This window comes from Elgaria multicarinata, chromosome 11 (genome assembly GCF_023053635.1).
Source record: "Elgaria multicarinata webbii isolate HBS135686 ecotype San Diego chromosome 11, rElgMul1.1.pri, whole genome shotgun sequence".
NCBI lineage: Eukaryota > Metazoa > Chordata > Lepidosauria > Squamata > Anguidae > Elgaria > Elgaria multicarinata.
The window spans coordinates 18,953,635-18,968,851 of NC_086181.1; positions in this window are offsets into that span (position 1 = coordinate 18,953,635).

Consider the following 15,217-nt stretch of genomic DNA (forward strand, 5'->3'; position numbering starts at 1 on the left):
AGCCCATATTTCCAAATCGCAGCCTTGCTCAAGATAAAGGAACAGGAAGGAACGTACAGAAACTCTTTCAATACCCATGATATCAAGGAATTCAATTAAAAGGTTAATACATATCATGAAACCTTTTTGCTGTAAAATGTAACTTCCATATGAAGTTATAAACCATGTAATTGAATTCCTTGTCCCCAAAAACATATATTTAGACACCAGAATTACATTTGGAAGTGTTTTACGAGGTGAAATAGCTGCAGTTAAAATTTGGCGGCAGCTATTTTGAAAGATGGGATCTAGAAAATCTGTTCAAACATTTAGCTGCCTAAGCTAGGGTGACCATATGAAAAGGAGGACAGGGCTCCTGTATCTTTAACAGTTGTATTGAAAAGGGAATTTCAGCAGGAGTCATTTGTATATATGGAGAACCTTGTGAAATTTCCTCTTTATCACCACAGTTAAAGCTGTAGGTGCCCTGCCCTCTTTTAAATCTGGTCACTCTAGAATAGCTCCTGCACCTTTAACTATTGTGATGAAGAGCGAATTTCACCAGGTTTTCCATATATACAAATGAAACCTGCTGAAATTTCCTTTTCTATGCAACTGTTAAAGATACAGGAGCCCTGTCCTCCTTTTCATATGGTCACCCTACCTAAGCACAGTTTAGTGTGCTGTCTGAACAGGCCCAGTGGGGTTTACTTCTGAGTAGGCATGGCTAGAGTGAAGGGATCAATTTTCCAGAATTTTTCTCATTCTGGAAGGTCAAGACTAAATGGCCATCAGCCTCCCTAGCTGGTTACCTGCTTCTGATATATTTAAATAATTATATTATTCTTGATCTGAAAGTTATTACTGATATGCTCCTCAAAAACCTCTTTTTCATCCCTAATTGGAATAGGCCAAATCCGACCCACCTGGGGTCAAAGTCTGATCCTCAGGGCTACGCCCCCTTCCCCTGGCCCCATGCCCTTTGCCAAACAGCTGATCGTTGGGGGGGTGTCCCCCAGCTTTTGTGCCCCCCTCCTCATTTTAAAAGATTGACATGCCTCTCCTAAGGCTGAGCTGCTTGCAGTAAGGAAGGCTCCTTGTTACTCATACTTTCCTTGACATTGGTAGATAACCATGCTGGGACTGACCCTTTCCTGACCTGCAGTATACATTCTAGCTTAGCTTTGACATTCTATACATAGAATGTATAGAATGTTGTGAGTAACCACCCCAAGCCTTCTGAACAGCACTGATTCTGTTGAATTCCCTTTCAACTTCCTGGGTACCAGTTTCTCCATTTTAAGGGGGGGGGGACCTCTTTTGAAATTAAGTGTGACTCAATTTTCTTTTGAAATTAAGGGCTTGTCTACACCAAGCAGGATATTCCAATACGAAAGCGATATATAAAAGGCAGGAGCCACACTACTGCTTTATAGCGGCATTGAAGTGCACTGACAACTGTCGGGGCCCATTGACACATACCATATCCCACTTTCGTACCACTTTCATGGTGTTATATCTAGGGCTGTGCACGGACCCCCCGATCTGCTTCGGATCCCGATCCGCAACTTTCGGATCGGGTCCGCTCCATGTCGATCCAGCAGTGGGCTGCTTCACTTCGCTGCGGAGCTCCGCAGCAGAATTGGAGCTCCGCAACAGCGGCGGTGGTGGTGCCAGGTAAGGCCCCCCTCCCCCCTTATCTGCGTCCGTCCACGGTCCAGCGGCTGCTTCAACTGAGCCCAAGGACTCAAACAGGAAGACCAGGCTGCTGCGGCCTGGTCTTCCTGTTTGAGTCCTCGGGCTCAGTTGAAGCTGCTGCCAAACTGCGGACAGACGCAGGTAAGACCCACCTCCCCCCTGCCCCCTTACTTGGCTCTGCTGCCATCGCCGCACGGGCAGCGGCAGCGCCAGGTAAGGCCCCCTTACATTTTTTGCGGAGCTCCAGATCGAGGCGAAGGATCCGCCTTCATCTCGATCTGCTTTGCGACGCTCCACTCCCCCCCCCCCCGATCCTCTTTGCCTCTGCCTTAAGGAGAGGTGAAGCACCCCGATCTGCTTCTGCTTCTCCGATCCTAAGAGAAGCCCTAGTTATACCCTGCTTGGTGTAGATGTGTCAATGGGCCCCAACAGCTGTCAGTGCACTTCAGTACCAATGTAAAGCAGTAGTGTAGATCCTTCCTTTTATACCGCTTTCATAGTGGAATATCCTGCTTGGTGTAGATGAGCCTTAAGTGTGACAGTGTGGAATGTCACACTTATATAGAAATTAGAAGGGGGAGAGAAAGAAATTATAGAGCACTGTGGCCTCCTCTGTTGCAGGTTGGTATTCATGGAAATGGGCATACAAGGCAGCATCTTTCTGACCAGTTCAAGCATTAAGATCACCTGCCAAGATCACAGAGGCTTCAGGATACAAATCTGTCAGCTTATTGATATACTCCTCCAACTTTAACCAATCTTCTTTAACCAATTGCTTTTCCCTATGTGGTGGCATATATACATTAATTACTAGTAAAATAAATGAATTACACTTTAGAATCAACGCGGTGGCCAAATAAGTCAGGGGCTCCAATCTAGATAGGGAGGCCCTGATGCTTGTAGCTATTAGAATACCCAGTCCTCCTTTGGGCCGCCCACCTTTGTTACTAGGAGTTGCATCTAGAGAGTAGGAGGCAAAGCCATTTATAGATAGATCCTCTCTGGCCCATGTCTCTTGAAGAAGTAAAATCTCATGCTTTTTAATGAATTCTATAAAGGGGGGATCTACCACTTTACTTAGCCAACCTGCAATATTCCAGGAAAGAAGACTTATTTGTGATATGTTACAGTGGCACTTTTTTTTTTTGTCAAACTGGTGCAGACCCCCCTTGCGGGAAGCTCTGAGTTGTTAGAGTCACTCTGGGACAAGCAGATGAAGTTACTCCCCCTATAAGTGACTGATGCTCCTTTGCAATTTCCTCAGCCCCTGATGATGGCCTCGAGTCCTCCTCCAGCTCTTCCATCAATTCCATCTGTGTCATGATCTTGCTAACATTAGTTTTCACTGGTCCCATCACCTTTATTTATTTTATTTATTTATTTATTTTATTACATTTGTATACCGCCCCATAGCCGAAGCTCTCTGGGCGGTTTACAGAAATTAAAAACAGTAAACATTAAAAACAAGTATACAAAATTTAAAACCATCAAGAACATAAAAACAACAATATCCTTTTAAAACAACTATTCCAGGGGCAATTAATTACAAACAACTCAGCATAATGTTAACTGCCTGCAAAAAGAGAAAAGTCTTAACTTGGCACCGAAAAGATAACTATGTTGGTGCCAGGCAAGCCTCGCCGGGGAGATCACTCCACAACCGGGGGGCAACCACTGAAAAGGCCCTCTCCCCTGTTGCCATCCTCTCAGCTTCCCTCGGAGTAGGACCTTAGATGTTGAGCGCAGTGTACGGGTAGGTTCATGTAGGTTCATATTGTTTTTAAAAAGGGGGGGGACCTCAAGCCTTTAACTAGACAATAAATTAAAATAAAAATTCCATTAGCCACTGACAGCCTCTGTCTTCAAGAAATCTGTCTATAACAAGGATCTGTTCTTGTTGATCAGTTTAAGGTGCAATCTCATTTGTGGATTCACCTTTCAACCCTACATACAAAATCATAACCTATACAGTCAAAACAGCTGACATCTGTGTTAAAAAAAAAAAAAATTACGAGGGGGTATACAGGTTCAGCAGGCCTTTCCGGAAGTTCCTCTTCTTCTAAATATCGCATATCAGCCCATATTGGAAATTTTAGTCTGCTGGTACTTGCTGTGATCTCTTTGGCCACTGGGTCATGTTGCGCAAGTTTATTATCCTGGCGAGTAAATTCTGCTATACCCAGACCTCTCTGTGAGCCTTTCTCCCCTCCATTGGAGCCATTTCCAACTCCCCTGCCACTGGTTTGATCGTTTTTCTGGTGGATTAGGGCACGGTCCTCTACGGACCCGGGTGCTTCTCTCTTAGCCAACGGGCTTGCACTGATTATCAAATGTTCTCTCAAAGACGTCAGACGCCTCAGGATATCTTTCTGTGCTTCTAGGTCCAACGCACAGAAAGAGTCCAAAAGGGCTATCTCCTCATTAGTCTAGGGTTCATCATCCTTATAGCATCTGTGCCACTGATCCCGTGCTGTTTTTTGGTCAGCTGGGCCTTTAAGAGTCGGAGCCCTTTCGTGGACCATGTGAAAAATGGGAATTCCACAGGCCGCCACTGGATCTGTGGAGTTATTCAAGCTTTCTGAGTTGTCGGCCTGCTTCTTTCCACAGTGCTCCGGGTGTTTTATATTATATCCTCTTGAGTCCAGCAGTGATTCTTGGTTTTCAGTATACTGCTGTAAATAGGACTTTCATTACTATCTGGGAACTTCTGGGTGTTTATCCCTCTATGGCTAAAGAGAGTTCCGTCTGTGGTATCAAAGTCAATTAAAGTTGTGGTGGCACATGTCTCCTTCTCACAGGTGTTTTTTGGGTATAAAGAACTGGAAGGACCTAAAGCCAGAGGAGGTGTCAGGTTTTCCAAAGATCTTGAGAAAAAAATACCCCTTCCAGCAAAAGCTTCTCTGCTGTCATATACAGTTTTGGCCTTGCCCCACTCATTGAAGGTAACCACAGCACGAGCATGTGTATAATTATAGTATAAGTATTCCACGTGGGCAATATTAGTTAAAGTAACCAGCCCTGGGAGAACTGCATCCAAGATTATTGTTAAGTGCAGTTTGCGTTCGTGCTGGGTTAAAAAACCTGCAGGCTTAGGATAATTCACTAATACCAACTTTTGGCGATTCAATATTAAGTTCCAATTGGAGTATTTTACGTTCTTCGTCTGGTGGAGCTTCTTTCTCCATGGGGCTAGTGTCCAAGCATCCTGCATATCAGAAGCTTGGATCTGATCCTGTACTGATGTTAGTGAGGTGGGCTGTAGGGGGGTATCAGATATAATTTCAGATTGGTGTTTGCCAGTATCACCAATAGTTTCCTTGTTCTTGGTTTCCTTAACTTTTGAATCTGCTTTCTGCTTGGGACTTTTGTCAAGCAGTTTAAAAAGTTTCTTAAATTCCATTTTCTTTTATCTTACAGAGTTAGCATTTTTCACATTTTTTGGTCCTTTTTAAATTACTGCCCCCTCTCTTCTTAGCCAATCTCCTGCCCACCTTCCTATTTAGCATAGTAGAATTGTTTGTTTGTGCTTCAGTTTTACGCATCTCCATTTCTGAAACCACTCCTCCAAGCTCAGGGGCATCTTTTGTGTATACTTCAGCCAGTGTTGTTAGAAGGTTGGAATTTGGCATTGGTTTTTGCTCAGATGTCTTAGTTTCAATTTCACTTGTGTTGCCTTGGATTCCTTCCTTAGATCTGCCTAGTGCAAAAACTGTTAATGTAGTCAGAAGCTCCTTGCATTCTGAGAGAAACTTCTTTATCAGAGATATATCATCTGTCCAGCTCATAAACAGTCTCTTGGTCAGCTCATGTTGGCTGCTAAGCAGATTGGCTACCACATGGGGATCTTTGTCGTCAGAGAAAATAGAGTGAATGTTTCGATATGGGGGTAAAGAATCAAAGTTCTTGCCCGAAAATGCATCCGGGCAGGTCAGTATGACAGACTTTTTGAGCTGCCTTGTGGAGTTTCAGACGAGCAAATTGGATGTCCAGTCTCTGCAAGGGGGACCCCCACAGATGTGAATTCTGCAGCTAAACTGCATCTGCGTTCCTCTGGGTTTTCCCAGTCCATGACCCTCATTATACTCTGAGGTCCCAGGGACCAGTCTAGAACCTCCTTATCAGGAGTCTTTGTCTCGGGTGTTAGATTGAGAAGTTCGTCAGAGTTGATGGGGAAAAAGTTAGTGATTTTTAATTGTTTTTAGGCCTTGGTATAGGAGATCACATCTTCAGTGACTGGAACCAGACCTAGTTGTTTATATCCGCCCCTGGTGAGGACCATTGTGCTCTTTATGATGTTACACACTATTGACCAGAAAGCAGGAATAAGCCCAGCGAGGCACAGGAAGTGGTATCCAATAATCAATGGCCAATGTCTTTCTGGTAATTCCTTTTGCTGTTACATCTGAATGGCCGTGGTTCTTTTGATTCCTGGTTCCCTTAGTTCTTGTTTGGTTCTTCCCCCTCCTCTGTACACCCTGAGAGGTTTGATATGTGGGGGAGCTTCTCTAGCAGCATCCAAAGAACACTGAAACTCCAGGTGTCTGAGTATTGTGGATTGTTACTTCAACTGTCTGTAGACCTCTAGGTAGCGGCTCACGCCTACAGGATGTTGAAGGCTTTAATACCTGGGGAAAGAGGACAGGTTGCTTGCAGCTGCTGGGGAGGGAGGGCAACAGCAAACACACACAGGACTCCTCCAATGCAAACCCAACCCTCTCCTGGCCCGGAGTCATTTCAGGTAGGGTGACCATATGAAAAGGAGGACAGGGATCCTGTATAGGGTTGCCACACATCCCGGAAAACCGGGAATGTCCCGATTTCCAGGAGATTCTGAAATGTCCCTACGGGCTGAGCAAGAATCCCGGATTCCTGGTCCAGCTGGCTGGAGAAATTCTGACCTCCAAAATGGTGCCTTGAGCCTGCTCAGTGGAGCGGCAGCAACAGAGATAAAGACGCATCAATCTGGCGCCATTTCCAGAGCATTGCTGCTTCACAGGTTCATCTGAGTCACTCACCATGGTTCATCTCATTGACCCTGCGGATGCTTAGAAGAGGAAGAACAGCAAGGAAAGGCACACCTGCTCTCCTCAGGCTACCTGAGTCTCATGCAATGCAAAGGAGTTTGGTGAACTTGGTTGGTTGTGCTCAGATCTTTAGGGTAAGCGCAGGGCGGAACTGCTGGGTTATTTGTGGGGGAAGAAAGAGAGTTGTGGGGGGGACAGGAGGGAGGGAGCAAGCAGGGGACAAGGGGGTGAAGGAGAGGAAAGGAGAGAGGGGAGAAAGGAAAGGAAAGTAACTCCCCAAAAAATCACCCTTCAAAACTCCACCTCCTTGGATTTGGGTTGCAAGCCTTAAATCTGTTAATTGGAAGTAAGTTGCAGTGAATTTAAGACGTCTGGTTTTACAGTTGTTGATGTTTTAATTGAAAAATTGGGCTTTGCAAAAATTGGGCTTTCCCTAGACCTTTATATATTGCTCAGTTTTTTTTTAAAAAAAAATCCTAACACCACCACCACCCAAAAAATTGTCCAGGTTTTGTGGATTCAGAAAATGGCAACCCTATTCCTGTATCTTTAACAGTCGCATAGAAAAGGGAATTTCAGCAGGTGGCATTTGTATATATGGAGAACCTGGTGAAATTCCCTCTTCATCACAACAGTTAAAGCTGCAGGAGCTATACTAGAGTGAGAAGATTTAAAAGAGGGCAGGGCACCTGCAACTTTAACTGTTGTGATGAAGAGGAAATTTCACCAGGTTCTCCATATATACAAATGCCACCTGCTGAAATACCCTTTACAATACAACTATTAAAGATACAGGAGCCCAGTCCTCCTTTTCATAGGGTCACCCTATTTCAGGCAGCTGAACCCTCCGGATGTATCAGACTGCAACTCCCATTGTTCCAAGTCATGAACATGAAGGCTGGGAATGATGGTACGTGTACATCCAACACATCAGGAGCACATCTGTTTGGGGTGTGTCCAAACCATGTGCTTATCCAGTCTGTATACTTGGGGTCACCCATTACTACAAATAAACTTTTTGATCAAATTTAACTCAGCAATTTCACTTGGGAGTCTCCCTTTGGAATTGACAAGTGGTGACTTTCTTGGCTTGGCAACGGGCTTAATTGCTATGTAGGTAAGCAAACTAATTTTTCTTTCTTTGCAGAAACAAAAAAACAACCACATACTTTTAGTATGTGTTCCCTGCACCAGTTACCTTTGTTCTTTTCTCTCTCTTCTTCTTCTTTTATGTGCGCTAGGGGTGTGCAAAGTGAGTCTTCTCCGCCTCGAAATTTGAGCCAGAGCTCCATTGACGCAATTCTCTGCCCTAATTTTGGAACGGCTCCCCTTACACCGGCCTGTCGGATTACCCATAGGGGAACCGCCCATTTTTGGATAACTGCTCTAGTCAATAAAATTAATCAAATGCTTACAGCTTCCTCATTTTTAAAGATAAAGAGATGAAACTTGGCATGTTGATAGCTCTTAAGGAGGGCTTTAGACAAGTTTGTAGCAGATCTATTCATGCCTTGATTTTAAGGATTTTTTTTATAAATCCCCTCAAACCATTATCCCCTTAAACAAACAAACACACATTAATCCACCCCTGCACATTTATGGAGGGAGGTTTTATCCCAGCCTTCTCCAACCTGGTGCCCTCCAGATCTATTGGATGGACCCCCCCCTCCTGCACTGGGAGTCCAGCCAACCAATAGGAGTAATAGTTTAACTGAAACAAAGAGCCTGTGGAAATGTGGATGATCGACATCTAGGAGTCCAAGCAGAAACACACTCCCTCTCCTCCGCCACCAACCCCAAGGCCAGAATCAGCAGCCAGTTAGTGTGTTTCCCACTCCCCCGAACACTGCTATTGGAAGAGAACATGGTCGTGGACAGCACTGTGGCAATTCCTAATTGGTTAGCCACAGATGTCAATATCAAAGCTACCCCTCACTCCACTCAGCGTCTTCCAAATATGGAGATACTCAGTTCACACACACAGAGAGAGAGAGAGCATTGACGCCTGAAAAACAGTTGGATAATTTTGGAGATGTTGGAAGCTCTGATTGGGCACATCTGATATTAATCGATGGGTTTGGAAGCAGCCAATCTCTGCTCTGGAAGATCAAATGCTCTGCAACTCAATTTCATCTCTAGCCCTCAAACAAGGCATCCCAGTGTAGGAGTTAAGGGGCTGGGCTATATATAGACTGGCTGAAGGGACTGGGATACTGGGGCAGAGGAAAGGGGTGGAAATTACTGGGTGGAGGAGGGCGAGGGCGAGGGCGAGGGCGAGGGCTGGGCTGGGCTGGGCTGGGCTGGGCTGGGCTGGAGCTCTCCTTGCCATGCCTGCACTGCTGCCAAATTTGATAAGCACACACAGCTTGTTCGCATAACAGATAGTTCTTTCACAATGCTCCACTACTCATTCTTTCCAAAGAAGCTACACCCATACCATTGGAACTTTCTAGCACCAGGGCAAGTATGGAGCATGATATATCACAAGTTTAAAGCGATTTTAAAATCCCGGGCTGCAGACTGCAAAAACTGGCCACCAAAATTGCAATCGCACATGACGGTGAGGTTTTCTTCTGAGTAGGCATGGCTAGAGTGAAGGGATCCGTTTTCCAGATTTTTCCTAAATCTGGAAAATGTAGATCAGCCACCAGAACTGTGGTTTCTGGAGTTGATTCTGTCCATCGGACCCCCTCGGCCCTTAGAGCAGGGGGTGGGTGGCTCTCCAGATGTTGTTGGGTGGTGAGTTTCATCAGCCCAAGCCAGCATAGCCCAACAACATCTGGGGTGCCTAAATCCCTGCACCAGAAGGGAGCACGGGTTTTTTTGGCAGTCATCCAGGTACTGAAGCTGCCCCTCCCACTTCTTCCCACCCTCATTCTGGCTTCCGACAACTACCGTATTTCTTCGATTCTAAGACGCAGTTTTTCCCCTAAATAAACAGCTCTAAAAATGGACTGTGTCTTAGAATCGATGGCATCTTAGAATCGAAGCAATACGGTAAGAGGAAAAGAGGAAGCTCCTGCAGCAGCCTCAAGCCATGCGAGCGAGGAGGAGCTGGTTGAGTAAGCGCCTGGTTTTTTGTTAGGCAAATTTATTCGTAAGTCCCATCGATTTCCATGGGACTTACTCCCGTGTCATCGTCCCCTGGTGCACAGACAAGTAAAGAGCGGGACTGGAGAGTTAAGTTTACTCTTTGTTTCAACGCCCCCCCCTTCTTCCCGTGCAAACGGCAGTTTCTTCTCTCACAGAGGGAAAAAAGAAAAGGACACAACCATTAGAAGAAAGCGCGGAGGGGTGGGGAGGAGGTTGGCTGGGCGGTGAGGGAAGTATTTCTTTGATTATAAGATGCCCTTTTTTCCCAAATAAACATCTCTAAAAATAGGGTGCGTCTTAGAATCAATGGCGTCTTAGAATCGAAGAAATACGGTAATCAGAGGTCACTTCCAGCCAGAGAATGCCTCCGCAGCGAAGCTGGAGCAATGTTACATGGTGAAAAGACCCTATTAACCTCACTCCAGGCAAAAAAAAGTCCTGACTTTTACTTGCAGCTTCAGGAGAAAACCCCGCGGTGCCTGCAAGGTGCCTGCTGCGTTGTATAACAGATACAGAGCTTTATCACACCAGCGTTATACTGTGCAATCACTGTGAATTGCAAGCAAAGGACTCCGAAATTTTCCAGCTTATAATCTGTTTTTATTTTGAAGTACTCCCATGCATCCTGCTTTAATTGTGATATAAAAGCAAAAGACTAGCCATATTTTGATACTAGTTTTCGAGCGTATCATCTGAGCGGCCACTGGAACACAGGAGCAGGGTTTGAAGAAAAATTAAACAAATGCTTACATCTGCGTAAGCTTTAAAGATAAAGGCATCGAAATTGGCACAGTAATCGATATTAAGGAGAGCTTTAAGCATACCAAATTTTATCCGTTGATTTTTTATGATTTTCTTACATTTCCCCCCTTAAACCCACTTCCTGGTATGCAAAGGATCTTGCCACCTGGTTACAACAACAACACCGACAGTTTAGCGCTGAACGGATAATTCGAGGGAAACAGGTACGTGGGATGAAGCTAACAGTGTCACTGTGCAGCCACCACAGAAGATGCCATAGAGCAGGGGCAGTCCCCTACCCCTGCTCTATGGTATCTGGCCTCCCACAACAAAATATAATTTCTCTTTCCCCACCCGCCTCATCCCATATACCAAAAGTGAACACAGTTTGGATTCTTATGCAGCCAAAATTACCCTGCTCACAAACACGTGGAAAGTAGCAGCAGGATTGGGTAGGACGACCATATGAAAAGGAGGACAGGGCTCCTGTATCTTTAACAGTTGTATTGAAAAGGGAATTTCACCAGGTGTCATTTATATATATGGAGAACCTGGTGAAATTATTATTATTATTATTATTTTATTATTATTTATTTATATAGCACCATCGATGTACATGGTGCTGCACAGACCACACAGTAAATAGCAAGACCCTGCCGCATAGGCTTACAATCTAATAAAGTTGTAGTAAACAATAAGGAGGGAAAGAGAATGCAAACAGGCACAGGGAAGTGTAAACAGGCACCGGGTAGGGTGAAGCTAAACAGTATAGAGTCAGAACAAACTCAAAGTTTAAAAGCTATAGGGAAAAGAAAAGTTTTTAGCTGAGTTTTAAAAGCTGTGATTGAGTTGGTAGTTCTCAAGTGTTCTGGAAGAGCTGCAGGTGCCCTGCCCTCTTTTAAATCTGGTCACTCTAGTATAGCTCTGCACTTTAACTGTAGTGATGAAGAGGGAATTTCACCAGGTTCCCCATATATACAAATGACACCTGCTGAAATTCCCTTTTCTATGCAACTGTTAAAGACACAGGAGCCCTGTCCTCCTTTCCATATGGTCACCCTAGGACTGGGTGGGAGATGCATGAAGATTAATACTAAGGGGAGAACTGAAACGAAGGGCAAGAATAAGGACGTGCACATGCACCTTAAAACAGCTTTGGGGAGCTGGAGGTCTAGCCCAGCCTTTGTCATGCTGTTGCGTTGCAGGTGTGTCATCCTACAATGCCAATCATGTCCAGCCAATGAAATAACTGCAGGGCACCTAGTCAAGGAAAGCTGTCCGAGGCCATTTTTTAAAGCTTGCAGATTCCCACTTGGGACTCAGGCAGCAGGATTAGCCTAGAAACGGCTTTAACAAACAACCTTCAGCCAAAGTCCAAATTCTCTTCTGGTTATATCACTGTCTTCCTCTCCTCCCCCTCCTTCCTTGTTTTGTATTAACGAGCAGTGTTACAACATCCTTTCTATTGTTCCGCTACAGAGGTCAGTATCTGGGAAAGAGGGCAGGGCTCCTGCAGCTTTCACTGTTCTGACAAAGGGGGAGTTTCACCAGTTGTTGCATGCATAAAGTTGACACCTGCTGCAAGTCCCTTTTTTATTTTATTTATTTAAGCATTTTTATGCCGCCATTCAGCCAAAAATGGCTCTCACGGCGGCTCACAAAAGTATTTCTTGACAGTCCCTGCCCACAGGTTTACAATCTAAAAGACATGACACAAAAGGAAAGGGGATTGGGACGGAGGAGAAGGACACCTGCTGAAATTCCCTTTTCGATACAACTGTTAAAGATACAGGAGCCCTGTCCTTTCCATATGGTCACCCTAGATTAACCAACTAACTAGAAACAAAAACAAAAAAGTACCATTGGATTTTAATTTCTTTACTTATTTATTTGCTTTCTGGCCAGTTCCCAGAATGGTGAGGGGAAACCACTGTTTCTTTATGTCAATTAATAAAATTAGAATGTGTTCTTTTTTTAACTTTATTTTCCCCCCTGAATTTACATAGCCTGAATTTTCAAGCACAATCCAATTAGTTAGGATGCGCAGAGGGGTTAGGATGCAGTGAGCACATTTGGAATTTTGAGAGAGTACCATGGGCACTCTCACAAAATGGCTGACATGGGAGGGCTTGCCTGTCCTGTTTACAGGTGGGTCGTGCCCTAAGCTGGGTTTATTTATTTATTTATTTATTTATTACATTTTTATACCGCCCAATAGCCGAAGCTCTCTGGGCGGTTCACAAGGCAGGCCAAGCAGTCCAGGTCCTCCCCGTGAAATTACAGCCAGGTATCACAAAGCAGAAGCGTAGTCAGATCAGTCCGTAGTCTCTTGCCAAGGGGTCATGGAGCCAAGCATGGAAGCATTCAGGGAGTGTCCAGAAAAGCAATATCAGAAGCATTGCCGAGGATCTACGAATCAGAGTTGTGATGCAGCCAGGTCAGGAAGCCAAGGAAACAGACTTACCTTCAGCAAGGTATTCCTGGGCCTGGTCTGATTTATAGCCAGCTGTTAATTAGCACAGCTGGGTCATCAAGACCGGGTGTAGTACTTAAGTGCTCTCTCCTACTATGAGTGGGGTTTCCTCCTTCCCTGTTCCAGCTGTTTGCTTTTTCTCCGCTGCACTGGCTGAATTACATCTAGCTCGCCCTCCTGCAACTCAGACAACTTTGGCATGCAGGCCGATGTGCCAGGCTGCTCTTCTGCCTCCTGCACTTGTAAAACCTCTGAAATGCTGTGGATTGGGGCTTCTACCCCTCCCTGTGCCTCTGGCTGTGGCGCTATGAGCTGGCTCTCTTCCTAGAGGTGAGGCATGACCTTGCCCATCCACACAATGGCTGCCATGGTGGGTGTGGCTTCCATGTAGGAAAGCTGGTGAGAAGAAAAGAAAAGTAACTTGCCCAAGAACCTTAATGACAAGGCAGAGGTAGAGGGTGAGCTCCTGAACACAAAACCATTCTTTTAAACCTACAGTTTTCTGTTCCAAAACTCATTTCACAGAAGGTAAACTGATCAGGCTCAGAAGCAAGTAACTCGGCCAAGAAACTGAGTAAAAGACAGAGAATTCCATTCAGGAGAAGTCTTTGTGGGGGGCACATTCTAATGGTGGATGGGGCCAAAGGTAAAAGGTTTTGTGTGGGAGACAATGAGCCCAGCTCCAGGGCCAGCCCTGCCATGAAGCAGAGTGAAGCCATCTGCTTCAGGCGGCACCATGTAAAGGGTAGGAAAAGTTAGGAACCAGTGTCTGGATGGTGCAACAAGACTTGTAAAAGCAGGCGTGGGGAACCCATTTCAGCCAGAGGGTCAAATTTGATTTTGAAGAAGCTCTCGGGGTGGGGTGGGGGATTCCAGTGGTGGTGAGGGAAAGGCAGAAGGGGGCAGGGCCAAAATACCAGGATATTTTGGCTTAAAGCAAAATGCCAGGATATTTTTAGCTCTTACTGCCAGTAACTAACGCTTAAGAGAGGAATTTCAAGCTTTTAGAATGGGGTGGGACTGCACAGAAGCTAGGAAACCACCAAAGGATCAGTGCTTGGGCAAAAGGGGGCTGGCCATCTGGAGAGCCTAGGAGGGCCAGATGTGGCCCCAGGCCTGAGGTCCTGCACCCTCGCTCTAGAAGCTTTGAACTTCAAAGACATTCAAAGTTAGTCAGTTGGTATGTTACCTTAAAATGCGAATGTTTTTAAATATTTACAAAATATGTACACGGATGTGTATTTTGTAGGTTGGAACCAGCCTGGCTCTATGGGGTAGGATGATATGAGAGTGTGAAAGGAGTATGGCTTCTGCCCTAAAATCCTGCCCTCTAAACTCCAACTCTGTCAATTTTGTTCCTGTGCCTTTGAGAACAACTTGAATGGGCCTGGAAGTTTCCTCCCATCACATCACAAGGGCTTCTCTGTTGCATAGGCAGCGCAAATTTCCCACACCAAAAAGTTGCAAATTATACCACAACCCACCTTCACAATTGGGATATCCAACCAGGCGAATGTAAGAAGGAACCTTGCTTTAGTGGTGTGGAGATAAACTTGCTTTAGTCATGAAAATCTGTTTTCACCTGCACTTATTTTTTAAATTACCAGAAGATGTTTTCTCTAGCACTGATGAGAGAAAATATACTTTAGCCACTTTTGGGGAGGAAGCAATGCTTTTGGGGTAAGCTGGTTACCTTGTGACTCTCTCTGAAGTGCCACAAGTTTGTTTGCTTGTGCACATGTTCACCGTTAATCGTATTGATAAAAGCCGTTCAAAAGCCTTTATTAAACAGTTGCAAAACTGCTAGGCTAGGAAAGGTGTGTCGCTGATGTCACTGGTGCTAACCAATACACTCCTATTCCAGTCAAAACAGTATCCATTTCCTTTCCAGAGGGAAATCACCTTTTCTGTATTTTGACATGAACCATATGAAAAACTTGCAGAGCAATGTTTTCCAGGGTTCACCTCAGGACAGAAGAGGGATTGGTACATGCTTTGAGAGAAATGATAGCCTCTGCCCCTCTCAAATATTATATCTTCTTTTGTCCATAAAAAGGTTTTGCAGTGCTTCAAAAACCTGCACAGCCCATTTGATCAGAGACAACAGAAATGAGTGTGTCAGCAGCATGTGTCCTCTTTGACAGAGGAGTGTCCTCTATTTGAAGGGCTATCTATTCTAGTTTAAAGGGAAGAAAACACACACAAGAAC